Source organism: Bubalus bubalis, chromosome 8 (assembly GCF_019923935.1).
Source record: "Bubalus bubalis isolate 160015118507 breed Murrah chromosome 8, NDDB_SH_1, whole genome shotgun sequence".
Lineage (NCBI taxonomy): Eukaryota > Metazoa > Chordata > Mammalia > Artiodactyla > Bovidae > Bubalus > Bubalus bubalis.
In genome coordinates this window covers 47,191,005-47,210,035 of record NC_059164.1, presented here as the reverse complement: position 1 = coordinate 47,210,035, position 19,031 = coordinate 47,191,005, and the positions used below count along the sequence as shown (strand labels likewise).

The window sequence follows — 19,031 nt, the reverse complement described above, 5'->3', positions numbered from 1 at the left end:
TACTGGTGACTTGTTGGGGGGTGGCATGAAGGTGTTGCTTTCCAACCTCAGGAGAGATGTAGTCAGCCCCCAGATTTGTGTTAAATTAGAAGCCTGATCCTCAAACTGCAGATTTTAAAAATAAGCATATAGATCTCTTTCAGGGAAATGGGTTTCTAGTTCAGTCTGCTGCCTCTGTGCTGAGTTCACAGAGGAAGAGGAGGGGGGATAACACTGTAAATCCTCAGGAACCCAGTTTTCTATAGCCTTGTGGGTCTTTTGGATGCAATCCCCACTGAATATCAGAGTTAGGTGTTTTGGAGCCCGTCCCTTGGGTGCAAGCCTTAAAATTTGAGTTGCTAGATGTTGAATAGGTCCAAACCCTTTACTCCTCAAGGTGAAGTTGGAAGTTGTGAGTTCTCTTCCAATTGTATGTCACTGTTCTGAGCATTGGGTTTATGACAAGATTGCATGTCAGTCTCTCCTAGCCATTTAAGTATGGGTGTTTTCTCATTTGCCTGATGTATATGAGTTACTCAGCTAGTTTCTGGATTTCTTTCCGAAGGAATTATTCCCTATGTAACTGTAGATTCTGTGCATCCATGGCAGGATGTTAGTTCAAGAGCATCTTATGTTGCTTTCTTGAACTAGAACTTCAGAACAGCTATATTTTTAAAAGCCTCCCTCAGTTCAGTTCAGTTCAGTTGCTCAGTCATGTCCGACTCTTTGCGACCCCATGAATTGCTGCACTCCAGGCCTCCCTGTCCATCACCAACTCCCGGAGTTCACTCAGACTCACGTCCATCGAGTCAGTGATGCCATCCAGTCATCTCATCCTCTGTCATCCCCTTCTCCTCCTGCCCCCAATCCCTCCCAGCATCAGAGTCTTTTCCAATGAGTCAGCTCTTCGCATGAGGTGGCCGAAGTACTGGAGTTTCAGCTTTAGCATCATTCCCTCCAAAGAAATCCCAGGGCTGATCTCCTTCAGAATGTACTGGTTGGATCTCCTTGCAGTCCGAGGGACTCTCACGAGTCTTCTCCAACACCACAGTTCAAAAGCATCAATTCTTTGGCGCTCAGCCTTCTTCACAGTCCAACTCTCACATCCATACATGACCACAGGAAAAACCATAGCCTTGACTAGATGGACCTTTGTTGGCAAAGTAATGTCTCTGCTTTTGAATATGCTATCTAGGTTGGTCATAACTTTCCTTCCAAGGAGTAAGCGTCTTTTAATTTCATGGCTGCAGTCACCATCTGCAGTGATGTTGGAGCCCCCAAAAATAAAGTCTGACACTGTTTCCACTGTTTCCCCATCTATTTCCCATGAAGTGATGGGACCAGATGCCATGATCTTCATTTTCTGAATGTTGAGCTTTAAGCCAACTTTTTCACTCTCCACTTTCACTTTCATCAAGAGGCTTTTTAGTTCCTCTTCACTTTCTGCCATAAGGGTGGTGTCATCTGCATATCTGACAATCATAATTTGTTGCCTAGGTTAAGATTCTTCATTCTAAATTCTGATCTGAAGAGCTGGGGTAGGTTTCCTAAGGTATTCATTATTGTCTCTTGTTCCACAGGAGTCTTTTCAATGAACTAGAGAAAGGAAAGCACATCTTCCCATTCAGAAGTCCATGTTCCCACGGGCGGAATATTTTACAGGTAGGTCTACTGATTTGGAATTAAGATAAATGGGCCTGGAGAAGGCAGGCATGAGACAAATAGCTGAGAAATGTCTCTCAACCTAGAAAGAATTAAGGACCAACCTGAGTTGCTGGATGTTTTAATTGGAACTGTTATTGGATCAGGTCCTGTTATTGGCCACTTATAAAGTTGAACTCACAAATGATAGAAAAAGAAGTTGCTTTTATCAGAATACTAGCAATCTGGGGAGATGGTGGACTCATTATCTGCCCAAAACCATCTCTAAATATTCTGCTTGGCCATGAAAACTTTTAAAGGGAAACAAGGAAGTAATCGTAGTTAATCATTGAGATAGTCAGAGTCATCACCATCCCCTACTGTGTGCAGGCTTGTGTTCTCTTCATGGTCTTTCTTTAGATGCTATCTTGCTCACTCAGTTTCTTCATGAACTTACTGAAGGGGAATCTAGGGAAGAGATCTGGTCATCTGTTTATTATGTCGTCTTCACTTCTATTTCTTTTATTTATGGAATGAATCATCAGATTAGAAAAACTATTGTGTGATGAAAAGATTTTAAAGGTGTGCTGGGGCTGGAGATGAGTAGAGAATGGAGGTGCCTGCTTTAAGGTTAGTGACAAGGCAAAGGGTACCTCTTGCAGAGAGCTCTTTCCTGAAAAGAGCTTTATTCTACCAAAAGCTACTTATGGAACTGATGGAATAATAGAAGTTGGGGACTGTTTATTTTTGGCTAATGAAAACTAACCATTGGTTGTTGAGAGACAGGTAGGTTAATAAGAGCAGCAAATCCATCACAAAGTTGTTGAATTTAAGAAAGGATGGGGTGCTGAAGTTTGATGGCCATACTACATATGAATAAATTTGGGCAGGTCAGTGCCTCTAGAGCTTGGAGTCTGAGGGCAGGTGAGTGCTCCATAGAGAATTGCCCAATCTGACACCGACACTTTTGATGCTCAGATGGCCTTGATTTCTTAACCTTAATCAGTCATGGGACAGAGTGCCATATCTGTGGATTGCAGTGGGCTTTTTGACTTGGAAGGTGGTTGACCACACATGAACTGGGATACCCTGATTTATGTCAGTTGTTCAAGTCATTGTTTACACCTGTTGACTAAAAAAAGGTGTACAACTTGAGAGTTGCAATTTAAGCTTTATTTGGGGCAAAAGGAGGACTGCAGCCTGGGAAGCAGCATCTCAGATAGCTCTGAGAGACTGCTCCAAAGCAACTGGGGGGGAAAGTCAATATATAAGGTTTTGGTGAAGGGGGACATCAGTACCATAAAGCACTCAATTTATAAAAGGATTTTTGTTAGTCATGAGGATCTGATGTCACCATGAAGGAATTTAGTGCTTCTCTAGATATGAGGAGATGCAAGGATGGAGATCATAAAATCTGTTCCTAAAAACATCCAACTATCTAAAGACCTGTCCCACCAGATTCCCTGGAGCACAGAGTGCCTCACTCCACCCTGACCTCCCTCAGGGGTTGTTGAAGGGCCACAGCTATAGCAGGATGGGGTTCAATTTCCATAGAGGCAGATGGCAAATGCCTTTGTTGTTCAGTCATTGGCAATGCATTTGGTAAGTGCCAATTTGTAGTTGACATGGCCCCCTTGTAGTCATAAATCCAACCATACTTGGAGTGGGGGAGCATTTCATGACCATTTTGTCCTGCATTGCTGGGAAGGCTCATTCCCAGTTCTGAAGAAGGTTTTTGTTGATAAGACACTCAGTGTGCTATTACTGGACTAGGTCCTAATAGTCAAAGTCTCTGGACACCTGTCTTCTAGTTATGGTCCAGGAAACTATTCCCTCTCATTGCATCTTTTCATACCTAGAGTTACACTATTACAATCATTGATCATATATTGAGCTATACATTTGATCAACTGCTTCAAGTCTAGTTATCATTTTCGTCAGAGGCTCAGTCATATACTTGGTAATACAAAGAATAATAATCTTGTGAAACAAGCAAAATGCAAATGGCATAGTTAATAACATTAGTGGAATTAAAAGTAAATATTTTAGCCATGAGCCTCCCACACCAAACCAGTTTTTTGTTTTTTTTTTTTTTTGAAAGATCGTCAAGACTAGGGAATGAGTCACTTAAAGCAGAAATCTGATTTTTCGTATGGTTCATCAAATGTGTTACATTAAAGGATTTATCAGGTATGAAAATGTAGCATTCACTTTGAATTATAGCACAGATATCTCCCTAAGATGCTGTAAGTTGTCAAGGGCCTGGACTAGGTAGCACTGCCTTTCTCATCATAGAGATCTCAGAATTCAATAGGCTAATAGCCCAGTTACTATCATTTAAAGCTTATGAAAGTTGTTAAGGCTTTGATATGGTCAATTACATCCTCTAACCCCATTGAAGGCACACACAAACATACACAAAAGCTGTTAAATGGTCCTACCAGTAGAATACACATCTTTGACCCATTGGGATCATACCAATAGTAGATTGTTTGGGGTTACCTCTAATTTGTTAACATGTATGACCTTAAATTCATGGGAATCCCAGGCTACACCTTCATATCTATCCCTGTAGATGTGAAGGCCACAAATTAGTGCCACAAATCCATTGATTTCCATACCAATCACTCTCTCTAAGGATAATAATGGACATAGTTCATAAAGCACCCAGCATTATCTCATAATTACCAAGTTGATCATTTTTAGTATGATTTAACCATTCCCAACATAGAGGAGCTTTTAAACTTCAATGACCATAGCCTGGTGTTAACCATGTAGATCCTCCTCATAATTGTGGGAGCTTTCCTTTTAACAGATGAGAGGCTAATTTTTTATTTAGGCTTAGCTCGTCACTCTGATTAAGTTTGAATGACCCTAAGAGAAAACTTAAATCTATGGCCAGCATTAGAACAGGTATTATTATTAATTGGCCAGGTGAGAGGTTCCCATCTAGTAATATCATGAATAGATAAAAGCTCATATCTCATTTACATTTTTTAGAAGTTTCTTCACTCAAGGTAATTTCCTTGCTGACAAAATGTAACAGATATAATAATAATATTTAACTTATATTAAACCTAGGTACAATGAAAATATTCTGCTTAATGTTAATTACTCTTAGACATGTCTATATTAATTAGATGAAATAAACATTAATATCAGGTATTTAGTACTGAATATTTCCCAGTTCACATGAACCTGAAATTCATTTAGGTTAATTTCTCTTGTATTTAGAACTATTTGATTTGTAAGTGCTTAATTTTTTTAAGGCCAATTAAATTAGAGCTTAGTTACAAACTAAGTTACAAACTGATCTCAGCAATCAGCAATATTATCCAAAATTCAAAGACACACATTGAGATATACATATATCCAAACAGACACAAGAGATCCTATAGCTTTGTTTTCCAAACTTAGTTGTGAATACTAGTTGTCAAAAATGGTTGGAATAAGATTTTAAAAGGCTTTGTTCCCCTTTTTCTTTTTCTTTTGGTTTTAGGAATTAGAGATTGGCACTATGTTTCTCATACCAACCCTATGAGGGATGTAATAACAAAAACAGTAACAAAATTTAGTTCTAAGACCATGTCTCCCAAACTCTCCCTACAAAGAAAGCCTTCATAGCAAAGTAATAAGGAGACTGACTCTGAAGATCCTGATTTTATATACTGGTCCACCATTCACTTATTTATATGACCTGGTTCCTTAACTTCTGCATGCCTTACTTATCTTATATAGGAAGTGGGTCATAATAGTATCTGCCTCACTGGATTAATGGAGAATTAAATAAATATATTGCTAGGCACTTAGAACAGGGCCAGTACATAGAAAATATTGTCTAAATGTCTGTGATTAATAACATAATTTCAGGGAGAATTGGATAAGGGAAGATTCATAGTTGACTATTATCTATCGTTTCTATAGGGAGAATGGAAGACATGTCTGTTGATAATAATAGGAATCTGTAACATCATATTGCCATACAAATGGTAGTAGCATGGAGGAATTAGGAGCCCAGAGGGTGAGCCAGAAAACCTGAGCTCAAATTTGACTGCCAATTACAAACTGTATGACTTCAGACAGTTTACTTACCTTCTTTGTACTTCAACTGCCATGTTAGTAAAATACTAATAGTAACACTAGCCACTGCATAAGGTTGTTATAAGGCTTAAATGAGTTATTCCATGTAAGTAAAGGAGTCATATCAGGCCTTAGGCTCTAGCAAGTGCTACATACTAGCTACTAGGGCTTCCCGGGTAGCACTAGTAGTGACGAATCCTCCTTTCGATGCAGGAGACATGGGTTCAATCCCTGGGTCAGGAAGATACCCTGGAGTAGGAAATGGCAACCTGCTCCAGTATTCTTGCCCAGAAAATTCCTTCGAGAGAGGAGCCTGGCACTATGGCCCTGCAAAAAGTCAAACACAAAAGAGCAAGTGAGCATGCACACATACACTAGCTACTATAATAAGAAGGGTATCTTAGATATTAATTTTTTTCTTTTATGTACTTTATTGTTCTTTGTATCAGCTAGTCTTCACACAATTGTAACTCTTTCCTCAATGAGATTTAAAGAAAGTGAAAGTGAAAGTCATTTAGTCGTGTCTGACTCTTTGCGACTCCATAGACTCAGTCCATGGAATTCTCCAGGCCAGAATACTGGAATGGGTAGCCTTTCCCTTCTCCGGGGATCTTCCCAACCCAGGGATTGAACCGAGGTCTCCCACATTGCAGGCAGATTCTTTACCAGCTGAGCCACAAGGGAAGCCCAAGAATACTGGAGTGGATAGCCTATCCCTTACCCAGCAGATCTTCCTGACCAAGGAATTGAACTGAGGCCTCCTGGATCACAGGCAGATTCTTTACCAACTGAGCTATGAGGGAAGCCCAAATCCCTGAATGAGATTTAAAGAAGTCTCTCCAATTCAACATTTTTCATATATAGCTCCAACACATGGCATATTATGACATGAGGAATAGGATTCAGATATGTGTTCTGCCCCTAAATAGCTCCCAAGATCTTAGGAAAGATGGTGATGTCTTTTGATAAGACATCACACTGTGATAAACATTATAAGAGAGGTGGTATTACAGTGAGATCAGGCCCGAGAGCTGAGCCAGAGACTCTGACTAGAAGGTAAAAAGGCCTTATAGAGGGGATAACATTTGGGTTGGGCCAGGACGTGTAAGATTTTCTCAGAAGAAGACTAGAAATTGTTTAAGACACAGGTTCCTCACCTCCAGCAATGATCTGAAAGCATGTAAAAACATGAACTTTGAGGTTTTTACTGAAAATCTGTGGATCTAACACTTTCCCAAGTGATACTGATGGTGCTGGCCCAGGCCCCATACTTTGAGAAGCACTAAGTTAAGATAAGGCTTCCCTGGTGGTTCAGTTGGTAAAGAGACTGCCTGTAATGCAGAAGACCTGGGTTCGATCCCTGGGTCGGGAAGATCCCCTGCAGAAGGGAATGGCAACCCATACCAGAATTCTTCTCCAGAGAATCCCAAGGATAGAGGAGCCTGGCTAGCTACAGTCCATGGGGTCACAAAGAGTCAGACACGACTGAGCGAATAAAGCTTAAATTAAGATCAATAGTTCACCCTGGTTTCACTTCACTTTAGAATTCCTTGGGCAACTGAAACGAACCAACAAACAAACAAAACTGTCAGAATGACATCAGGTATTGGTATTTAAAAAAAACAGACTGTTCAGCTTACTTCTTGGCAACTGCGATTGAGTGCCTCTGGGTTCAGGCTGAATTTTACAGGGCACTTTCATGAGCTTCATTGATCCTCTCTTGGTTTGAGGTATTATTATTGCTATCCCACTTCATGGTGGCTTTGACTTTATCTTGGAGACACAGATAAGTGAGGATTTGTTGAGGGTCACTAAGTCCTTGGTGAATCTGGACTTGAACCCAGGACACTGGCTAATCAATTGCCTGTTTTGAAGCTGGAGATAAGTAATGCATCCAGGGAGAATGGTGTGAATATGTACAGGAGTGAACACAGAGTGTGTCAAAGTGTGAGTGGTCAGTTGGGGTGGCTGGGCCAGGGATGCCTCAGGAAGATGAGGCTGGGGCAGTTTGGGGCCATGGCAAAGGGGCTACAAAGTCATGTTTAGAAACAAGAACTTTATCGGGCAAGCATTAGGAAGCCATTAAAAGGTGCATATTAAGAACAAAAATTTAATATTTTCTAAGAACCAAAGTCTGGGATGGCCCCTGTGCTCCATGATTACTATACAGTATCCCCAGTTCTCAAAACAATGCTATAAAGTGGGGCTTATTTGATGAATGAGGAAACAGGTGCAGAAGGGTCAAGTGGCTCACTGGTCACAGGGGCAACAAGTGGCTGAACCTGAATTCAAAGGCAAGTTTGTCAACTCTAAAATCTATACAGTTTTCATAATGTTGCACCAACATGATTTGGAGGTGTTTATCTTTTATTTTGGGGGGGGGGCTCCAAAATCACTGCAGATGGTGATTGCAGCCATGAAATTAAAAGACGCTTACTCCTTGGAAGGAAAGTTCTGAGCAACCTAGACAGCATATTAAAAAGCAGAGACATTACTTTGCCAACAAAGGTCCGTCTAGTCAAGGCTATGGTTTTTCCAGTAGTCATGTATGGATGTGAGAGTTGGACTGTGAAGAAAGCTGAGCGCTGAAGAATTGATGCTTTTTTTTTTTCTTTTTTTTAATTTTATTTTATTTTTAAACTTTACAATATTGTATTAGTTTTGCCAAATATCGAAATGAATCTGCCACAGGTATACCTGTGTTCCCCATCCTCAACCCTTCTCCCTCCTCCCTCCCCATACCCTCCCTCTGGGTCGTCCCAGTGCACCAGCCCCAAGCATCCAGTATCGTGCATCGAACCTGGACTGGTGACTCGTTTCATACATGATATTACACATGTTTCAATGCCATTCTCCCAAATCTCCCGACCCTCTCCCTCTCCCACAGAGTCCATAAGACTGATCTATACATCAGTGTCTCTTTTGCTGTCCCATACACAGGGTTATTGTTACCATCTTTCTAAATTCCATATATATGCGTTAGTATACTTTATTGGTGTTTTTCTTTCTGGCTTACTTCACTCTGTATAATAGGTTCCAGTTTCATCCACCTCATTAGAACTGATTCAAATGTGTTGTTTTTAATGGCTGAGTAATACTCCATTGTGTATATGTACCACAGCTGTCTTATCCATTCATCTGCTGATGGGCATCTAGGTTGCTTCCATGTCCTGGCTACTATAAACAGTGCTGCGATGAACATTGGGGTACACGTGTCTCTTTCCCTTCTGGTTTCCTCAGTGTGTATGCCCAGCAGTGGGATTGCTGGATCATAAGGTAGTTCTATTTCCAGTTTTTTAAGGAATCTCCACACTGTTCTCCATAGTGGCTGTACTAGTTTGCATTCCCACCAACAGTGTAAGAGGGTTCCCTTTTCTCCACACCCTCTCCAGCATTTATTGCTTGTAGACTTTTGGATCGCAGCCATTCTGACTGGCGTGATATGGTACCTCATAGTGGTTTTGATGTGCATTTCTCTGATCATGAGTGATGTTGAGCATCTTTTCATGTGTTTGTTAGCCATCCGTATGTCTTCTTTGGAGAAATGTCTATTTAGTTCTTTGGCCCATTTTTTGATTGGGTCATTTATTTTTCTGGAGTTGAGCTGTAGGAGTTGCTTGTATATTTTTGAGATTAGTTGTTTGTCAGTTGCTTCATTCGCTATTATTTTCTCCCATTCTGAAGGCAGACTTTTCACCTTGCTAATAGTTTCCTTTGTTGTTCAGAAGCTTTTAAGTTTAATTAGGTCCCATTTGTTTATTTTTGCTTTTATTTCCAATATTCTGGGAGGTGGGTCATAGAGGATCCTGCTGTGATGTATGTCAGAGAGTGTTTTGCCTATGTTCTCCTCTAGGAGTTTTATAGTTTCTGGTCTTACATTGAGATCTTTAATCCGTTTTGAGTTTATTTTTGTGTATGGTGTTAGAAAGTGTTCTAGTTTCATTCTTTTACAAGTGGTTGACCAGATTTCCCAGCACCACTTGTTAAAGAGATTGTCTTTAATCCATTGTATATTCTTGCCTGCTTTGTCAAAGATAAGGTGTCCATATGTGCGTGGATTTATCTCTGGGCTTTCTATTTTGTTCCATTGATCAATATTTCTGTCTTTGTGCCAGTACCATACTGTCTTGATGACTGTGGCTTTGTAATAGAGCCTGAAGTCAGGTAGGTTGATTCCTCCAGTTCCATTCTTCTTTCTCAAGATAGCTTTGGCTATTCGAGGTTTTTTGTATTTCCATACAAATTGTGAAATTATTTGTTCTAGCTCTGTGAAGAACACCGTTGGTAGCTTGATAGGGATTGCATTGAATCTATAAATTGCTTTGGGTAGTATACTCATTTTCACTATATTGATTCTTCCAATCCATGAACATGGTATATTTCTCCATCTATTACTGTCCTCTTTGATTCCTTTCACCAGTGTTTTATAGTTTTCTATACATAGGTCTTTAGTTTCTTTAGGTAGATATATTCCTAAGTATTTTATTCTTTCCGTTGCAATGGTGAATGGAATTGTTTCCTTAATTTCCCTTTCTGTTTTCTCATTATTAGTGTATAGGAATGCAAGGGATTTCTCTGTGTTGATTTTATATGCTGCAACTTTAGTATAATCATTGATTAGTTCTAGTAATTTTCTGGTGGAGTCTTTAGGGTTTTCTATGTAGAGGATCATGTCATCTGCAGATAGTGAGAGCTTTACTTCTTCTTTTCCAATTTGGATTCCTTTTATTTCTTTTTCTGCTCTGATTGCTGTGGCCAAAACTTCCAAAACTATGTTGAATAGTAATGGTGAAAGTGGGCACCCTTGTCTTGTTCCTGACTTTAGGGAAAATGCTTTCAATTTTTCACCATTGAGGATAATGTTTGCTGTGGGTTTGTCATATATAGCTTTTATTATGTTGAGGGATGTTCCTTCTATTCCTGCTTTCTGGAGAGTTTTGATCATAAATGGATGTTGAATTTTGTCAAAGGCTTTCTCTGCATCTATTGAGATAATCATATGGTTTTTATTTTTCAATTTGTTAATGTGGTGTATTACATTGATTGATTTGCGGATATTGAAGAATCCTTACATCCCTGGGATAAAGCCCACTTGGTCATGGTGTATGATCTTTTTAATGTGTTGTTGGATTCTGATTGCTAGAATTTTGTTAAGGATTTTTGCATCTAAGTTCATCAGTGATATTGGCCTGTAGTTTTCTTTTTTTGTGGGATCTTTGTCAGGTTTTTTTATTAGGGTGATGGTGGCCTCATAGAATGAGTTTGGAAGTTTACCTTCCTCTGCAATTTTCTGGAAGAGTTTGAGCAGGATAGGTGTTCGCTCTTCTCTAAATTTTTGGTAGACTTCAGCTGTGAAGCCGTCTGGACCTGGGCTTTTGTTTGCTGGAAGATTTCTGATTACAGTTTCAATTTCCATGCTTGTGATGGGTCTGTTAAGATTTTCTATTTCTTCCTGGTCAAGTTTTGGAAAGTTGTACTTTTCTAAGAATTTGTCCATTTCTTCCAAGTTGTCCATTTTATTGGCATATAATTGTTGATAGTAGTCTCTTATCCTTTGTATTTGTGTGTTGTCTGTTTTGATCTCTCCATTTTCATTTCTAATTTTATTGATTTGATTTTTCTCCCTTTGTTTCTTGATGAGTTTGGCTAATGGTTTGTCAATTTTATTTATCCTTTCAAAGAACCAGCTTTTGGCTTTGTTGATTTTTGCTATGGTCTCTTTTGTTTCTTTTGCATTTATTTCTGCTCTAATTTTTAAGATTTCTTTCCTTCTACTAACCCTGGGGGTCTTCATTTCTTCCTTTTCTAGTTGCTTTAGGTGTAGGGTTATTTATTTGACTTTTTTCTTGTTTCTTGAGGTGTGCCTGTATTGCTATGAACTTTCCCCTTAGGACTGCTTTTACAGTGTCCCACAGGTTTTGGGTTGTTGTGTTTTTATTTTCATTCGTTTCTATGCAAATTTTGATTTCTTTTTTGATTTCTTCTGTGATTTGTTGGTTATTCAGCAGCGTGTTGTTCAGCCTCCATATGTTGGAATTTTTAATAGATTTTCTCCTGTAATTGAGATCTAATCTTACTGCATTGTGGTCAGAAAAGATGCTTGGAATGATTTCAATTTTTTTGAATTTACCAAGGCTAGATTTATGGCCCAGGATGTGATCTATCCTGGAGAAGGTTCCATGTGTGCTTGAGAAAAAGGTGAAATTCATTGTTTTGGGATGAAATGTCCTATAGATATCAATTAGGTCCAACTGGTCTATTGTATCATTTAAAGTTTGTGTTTCCTTGTTAATTTTCTGTTTAGTTGATCTATCCATAGGTGTGAGTGGGGTGTTAAAGTCTCCCACTATTATTGTGTTATTTTTAATTTCTCCTTTCATACTTGTTAGCATTTGTCTTACATACTGCGGTGCTCCCGTGTTGGGTGCATATATATTTATAATTGTTATGTCTTCTTCTTGGATTGATCCTTTGATCATTATGTAGTGACCATCTTTGTCTCTTTTCACAGCCTTTGTTTTAAAGTCTATTTTATCTGATATGAGTATTGCTACTCCTGCTTTCCTTTGGTCCCTATTTGCATGGAAGATCTTTTTCCAGCCCTTCACTTTCAGTCTGTATGTGTCCCCTGTTTTGAGGTGGGTCTCTTGTAGACAACATATGTAGGGGTCTTGTTTTTGTATCCATTCAGCCAGTCTTTGTCTTTTGGTTGGGGCATTCAACCCATTTACGTTTAAGGTAATTACTGATAAGTATGATCCCGTTGCCATTTACTTTATTGTTTTGGGTTTGAATTTATACACCGTTTTTGTGTTTCCTGTCTAGAGAATATCCTTTAGTATTTGTTGGAGAGCTGGTTTGGTGGTGCTGAATTCTCTCAGCTTTTGCTTGTCTGAAAAGCTTTCGATTTCTCTTTCATATTTGAATGAGATCCTTGCTGGGTACAATAATCTGGGCTGTAGGTTATTTTCTTTCATCACTTTAAGTATGTCTTGCCATTCCCTCCTGGCTTGAAGAGTTTCTTTTGAAAGATCAGCTGTTATCCTTATGGGAATTCCCTTGTGTGTTATTTGTTGTTTTTCCCTTGCTGCTTTTAATATTTGTTCTTTGTGTTTGATCTTTGTTAATTTGATTAATATGTGTCTTGGGGTGTTTCGCCTTGGGTTTATCCTGTTTGGGACTCTCTGGGTTTCTTGGACTTGGGTGATTATTTCCTTCCCCATTTTAGGGAAGTTTTCAACTATTATCTCTTCAAGTATTTTCTCATGGTCTTTCTTTTTGTCTTCTTCTTCTGGGATCCCTATGATTCGAATGTTGTAGCGTTTAATATTGTCCTGGAGGTCTCTGAGATTGTCCTCATTTCTTTTAATTCGTTTTTCTTTTATCCTCTCTGATTCTTTTATTTCTACCATTCTATCTTCTAATTCACTAATCCTATCTTCTGCCTCTGTTATTCTACTATTTGTTGCCTCCAGAGTGTTTTTAATTTCATTTATTGCATTATTCATTATATATTGACTCTCTCTTATTTCTTCTAGGTCCTTGTTAAACCTTTCTTGCATCTTCTAAATCTTTGTCTCCAGGCTATTTATCTGTGATTCTATTTTGATTTCAAGATTTTGGATCAATTTCACTATGATTATTCGGAATTCTTTATCAGGTAAATTCCCTATCTCTTCCTCTTTGTTTGGTTTGGTGGGGCATTTATCCTGTTCCTTTATCTGCTGGGTATTCCTCTGTCTCTTCATCTTGTTTAAATTGCTGAGTTTGGGGTGTCCTTTCTGTATTCTGGCAGTTTGTGGAGCTCTCTTTATTGTGGCGTTTCCTCATTCTGTGTGGGTTTTTACAGGTGGCTTGTCAAGGTTTCTTGGTTAGGGAAGCTTGTGTCGGTGTTCTGGTGGGTGGAGCTGTATTTCTTCTCTCTGGAGTGCAATGAAATGTCCAGTAATGAGTTATGGGATGTCTATGGTTTTGGGGTGACTTTGGGCTGCCTGTATCTTGGAGCTCAGGGCTGTGTTCCTTGTTGCCGGAGAATTTGCTTGGTATGTCTTGCCCTGAAACTTGGCCCTTGTGTGGTGCTTGGTTTCAGTGCAGGTATGGAGGCATTTGATGAGCTCCTGTCAATTAATGTTCCTTGGAGTCAGGAGCTCTGTGGAGTCAGGGTTTGGACTTAAGCCTCCTGCTTCCTGTTATTGGTCTTATTTTTACAGTAGTTTCAAAGCTTCTTCTATACAGCACCATTGATAAAACATCTACGTTAAAGATGAAAAGTTTGTCTACCGTGAGGGTCACCCAGAGGGGTTCACAGTGTTACATGGACAAGAGAAGAGGGAGGAGGGAGTTAGAGGTGACCCGAATGAGATGAGGTGGAATCAATAGAGGAGAGAGTAGGCTAGCCAGTAATCTCTTCCTTATGTGCACTCCACAATTGGACTGCTCAGAGTTGTTCACGGAGTTATACAGAGAAGAGAAGAAGGAGGAAGGTGACAGAGGTGGCCAGGAGGATAGAAGGGGGGAATGAAAAGGAGGGAGACAGATCCAGCCAGTAGTCAGTTCCCTAAGTGTTCTCCACCATCTGGAACACTCAGAAATTTACAGAGTTGGGTAGAGTAGAGAGGGGTTAGGGAGGAGACACAGGCGACCTGGTGGAGAAAAAGGAGACTCCAAAGGGAGAGAGAGCAGTCAAGCCAGTAATCTCGCTCCCTAGTGAAAAATGGGTACTGAAGATTGGGTTCTTAAAGGTACAAAATTGGTAACAAATACATAAAAGCAAAAATTAAAAATCTAGAGTAGAGTTTGGAATTTCAAAAATACGATGTTAAAGAAAAGAAGAAGGAAAAGAAAGAGAAAAAACGAACAAACAAAAACAAACAAGGTCGTGAAAATTATAAAGAAAATATAGGCACAGAATTGATAACTAATACCAAAAAGCAAAAGTTAAAAATCTAGAGTAGAGTTTGGAATTTCAAAAATACAATGTTAAAAAAAGAAGAAGAAAAAGAAAGAGAAAAAAAAAAAAACATGAACAAACAAAGTCGCTTAAATTATAAAGAAAATACAGGTACAAAATTGATAACAAATACCAAAAAAAGCATAAATTAAAAATCTAGAGTAGAGTTTGGAATTTCAGATATACAGTGTTATTTAAAAGAAGAAGAGAAAGAAACAGAGAAAAAGAAATAGAAAAAATAATAAAGGGTCACAGAAATTATAAAAAACAAAAACAACAACTATAGGTACAAAATTGATAACATATACCAAAAAGCTAAAATTAAAAATCTAGAGTAGAGTTTGGAATTTCAAAACTACAATGTTAAAGATAAGAAGAAAAAAAAAAAAAACAAGGTCAAAAAAATTATAAAAAAAATATATGAAATTTGCTTTAAAAAAAAATAGGGTCTTCTTTTTTTTTTTTTTTTTGCAAAGTAATCGGTTATAAAAGTGAAAATTAAAGGAATAATAGAGGACTTAAAAAAATTTTTTTTAATTAAAAAAAATAAAAAGAAAGAAAGAATGATAGTAAAAATATATCTAGGACTTTCTCCAGTTTTGTTGTGAGTATTGTGGGTTCAGTTCATTTTTGGCTAGTTCCTTGGTCTGACTTATATTTCTCAAGATCTATAGGCCCCTTCCTATGTAGTTGGTATTAACCACAGGGTTTTAATCTATTGCCTGTAGCTTCCAAGGCGGTTCCCTCTGTTATAGCTTCTTCTCTTTGCTTCTTCTGTTGGTCTCTTCAGTGTCTGGTTTCCGCCCTGACACAAAGGGGACGGTGGAGGACACTTTTTTTTCTTTTTTTTTAGGCTCACTTGTTCAGTCGCACTGAGGGGAGGTAGGGAGGAATGCTGCAAACAAATAACACTGGCGTGTGCTCGCAGTGCCTCAGCCACACTGGGTCTGCCCCCGCTTATGGCGCATGTAGCCTCCCTGCCCACACTGCTCAGGCTCTAGGTTGCTCCACCGGGAACCATCCGTGGCCTGCGTTTTGTGCTCTTCCCAGATCCAAGCAGCTCAGGTGATGAGGTGTTTGGCGCGCATGATTGCTGCGACTTATCGCCTCCCCGCCACTCGGTTATCTAGGAGTGCAACCAGCGCACCTTCTCAGGCAGATGTTGACTGTCCAGACCCCCAAGAAGTTATAGTTAGCAAAGAAGCCTGCTTACAGTTTTATAGATAGTGTCTCTCTGGGGCTGCGATCGTCCCCTTCCGGCACTGGCTGCCTATCACTGGAGGGGGATGGTCTGCCGCCGGCTATTTCTGTTCAGTCCTTTGTTCTGTGCGCGGGCCTGGCGATGTCTTAGGTTAGGGCTGGCTTTTCGCGTGGTAGATATCCCACAGTCTGGTTTGCTAGCCCAAATTATTTCGCTCAGATAGCGCTCGGGGTATTCAGGCCAGATCCTTGCGATGCAGCCCACGCTGCGCCTCCCTGCCCAGCCCTCGCTTGCTAATGGCGGATGCAGGCGTCTGCGCTGCTTCTCCGCTGGGGGAGTTACCTTAGGGCTCACAATGTGTGGGTTTTAACTGTTTGTTTATTTTTCCTCCCTGTTATGTTGCCCTCTGTGCTTCCAAGGCTCGGCACAGATTTGGCAGTAAGAAGGTTTCCTGGTGTTTGGAAACTTCTCTCTTTTTAAGACTCCCTTCCCGGGACGGAACTCCATTCCTCCCTCTTTTGTCTCTTTTTTTGTCTTTTATATTTTTTTCCTACCTCCTTTCAAAGACTTGGGTTGCTTTTCTGGGTGCCTGATGTCCTCTGCCGGCATTCAGAAGTTGTTTTGTGGAAGTTACTCGGCGTTTAAATGTTCTTTTGATGAATTTGTGGGGGAGAAAGTGTTCTCCCTGTCCTACTCCTCCGCCATCTTAGCTCCTCCTCCAGAATTGATGCTTTTGAACTGTGGTGTTGGAGAAGACTCTGGACAGTCCCTTGGACCACAAGGAGATCCAACCAGTCCATTCTAAAGGAGATCAGCCCTAGGTGTTCTTTGGAAGGAATGATGCTAAAGCTGAAACTCCAGTACTTTGGCCACCTCATGTGAAGAGTTGACTCATTGGAAATGACTCTGATGCTGGGAGGGATTGGGGGCAGGAGGAGAAGGGGATGACAGAGGATGAGATGGCTGGATGGCATCACCAACATGATAGACATGAGTTTGAGTGAACTCCGGGAGTTGGTGATAGACAGGGAGGCCTGGCGTGCTGCAATTTATGGGGTCGCAAAGAGTCAGACATGACTGAGTGACTGAACTGAAGAAACATCTTTTTTGTTCAGCCTTTAATTTTGGAATAATTTATTATATAAAAGAGCCATAAGAAAATAATTCAGCATTTCTATACATCTTTCACCCAGCTTCCCCTAATATTCATTGTATATAACCGTGGTACAAACATCACTGGCTTAAGTTTGGATTTTTGCAGACTACATACTGAGCAGGGCCTCATAGAGGTACAGGCATAGGCAAAATTTACTTTGGTTCTAAGGTTTACTTTTTCTTCTCTCTCCCTTTTGCTCCAGGCATCTTATGTCTAACACCCAAATGCTCTGGCTGTTACTAAGCCTCTTCTCCAAAATGCCTTATCCCCGTCTGTGTGTTCTCTGCCATCTCCTTCTTATAAAACGTCCTGCCCGCCTCCTCCATCCTTCAGGGTCCTACTCTCTGAAACAACTGATTGAATTATTGTGGTAGTGAATGAATGAGTAGGCTGTGGTTTTAGGTACAATGTTTCTGAACTGGGGGGACCAGCAAGGTAGGACAAGAGGCTCCTTTCCATTAAAGATATGGTTTTGATGAATGTCACGTATGTCAGCATTCATGTCAGATGATGCCACTGGCTGAAGGGTAGATTCTCACCAAAGCACCAGGTGAAAGATCTGAGAATGAGACTGCCTTAGTGGTAAGAAGAGGAAGCTACCTGAAAATTTTTAGAGTGCGTAAAAGCTCTGCTGCTCCCTAAATGCTACCTCTCCCCATACAGCAAATTCTCTTCTCAGAGCAAGTTTGAAGGGGAAGGGTTCTTGAGAGAAGGCATTTAAAGAGCTGGGGGCATGACCCCCACTAGGTATTCTCCCTCCAGACAGGAAGGCAGCTGGGTGCCTGGAAGGCAGGCTTCTTGAGGATGTACCCTCCCTCACCTCATGAAGGCAGGGCACCAAGGGTGCTCAGTGTGTATTGAGCCATTGACTGCCTGGCTGATAGAGTAAGCGAGGTGAAGAAGGGAGTGGCTGACCTTAGTCTGTAGATAACTGCCCAGCACTCAACCATCATCTTCAGGGACTCACAGGCCTTGGAAACTGGTGTAACGTGGCCTTCATGCAATTCAGGGTGAGTTGTCTGAGTTCAGGGGCTCATACTCAAGGGAGGGGTCAGGTATGAAGAATGGGGTAGGACCTTTATAAGGAGTTCTGTGCCTGCGAAACTGTACAAAGCACCAACTGAAGCAAGCAAAACACCCCATCCCTGGGTGTTCCCTAAGATTTTTCATAAAAGAAAAGATTTATTTCTTAGAATCTTTTTTCAAAATGTCATCTTATTGGGGATTTCCTGGTGGCTCAGTGGTAAAGAACCTGCCAGCCAACTAAGAGGATGTGGGTTTGATCCCTGGTCCAGGAAGATCCCATGTGCCGAGGAGCAACTGAGCCCACGCACCACAACTGCAGGGCCTGTGCTCTAGAGCCCAGGAGCTGCAACTATCGAGCCCATGTGCTACAACTACTGAAGCCTAAGCACCATAGAGCCCGTGTGTCCACAGCAAGAGAAGCCACCTCAATGAGAAGAAGCCTGTGCACTGCAATTAGAGAGGAGCCCCCACTTGCTGAAGCTAGAGAAAAGCCCTTGCACAGCCAAAAAATAAATAAAATTGTTAAGAAATGGTATCCTACCTAATTTCCTTCTTTTCTCCTACTCTTTCTCTCCTTTTATCTCTTTTCTAGTTCATAAGTGACCTTTTTGGAGATTTATGTCTCTTCCTCGCATCACAGAAGCTAGATGAATTGCATTTTCCAAATCTCTGTGGTCATATTACTACCCACTTTTTCTCTCACCAAATTTACTTGTTCTCCAAGTTGTTGTTGTTTAGTTGCTCTGTTTTGTATCTTTGTAACTCCATGGACTGTAGTCCGCCAGTCTTCTCTCTCCATGGGATTCTCTAGGCAAGAATACTGGAGTGGGTTACCATTTCCTTCTCCAGGGGATCCTCCTGACCCAGGGATTGGACCTGCATCTCCTGCTTGGCAGGTGGATTCTTCACTACTGAGCCACCTGGGAAGCCCCTTTCTCTCACTTGATTTCAGATGTAATGGAAGGATCTAGACTTTGAACCATGAAACCATTTTGTTT

The 19,031-nt window shown here is 40.4% G+C and overlaps 1 protein-coding gene across 3 annotated transcripts in view; it reads left to right on the top strand.

The window, feature by feature from the left end:
• NAMPT (nicotinamide phosphoribosyltransferase) overlaps positions 1-19,031 on the top strand; it is a 387,332-nt gene that overhangs the window by 57,548 nt on the left and 310,753 nt on the right. For all 3 annotated transcript variants that reach the window (XM_006042817.4, XM_044946592.2, XM_044946593.2), the window contains exon 2: positions 1,560-1,641. The gene's annotated coding sequence lies outside the window, so the exon portion shown is untranslated. The remainder of the gene's footprint in view (positions 1-1,559; positions 1,642-19,031) is intronic.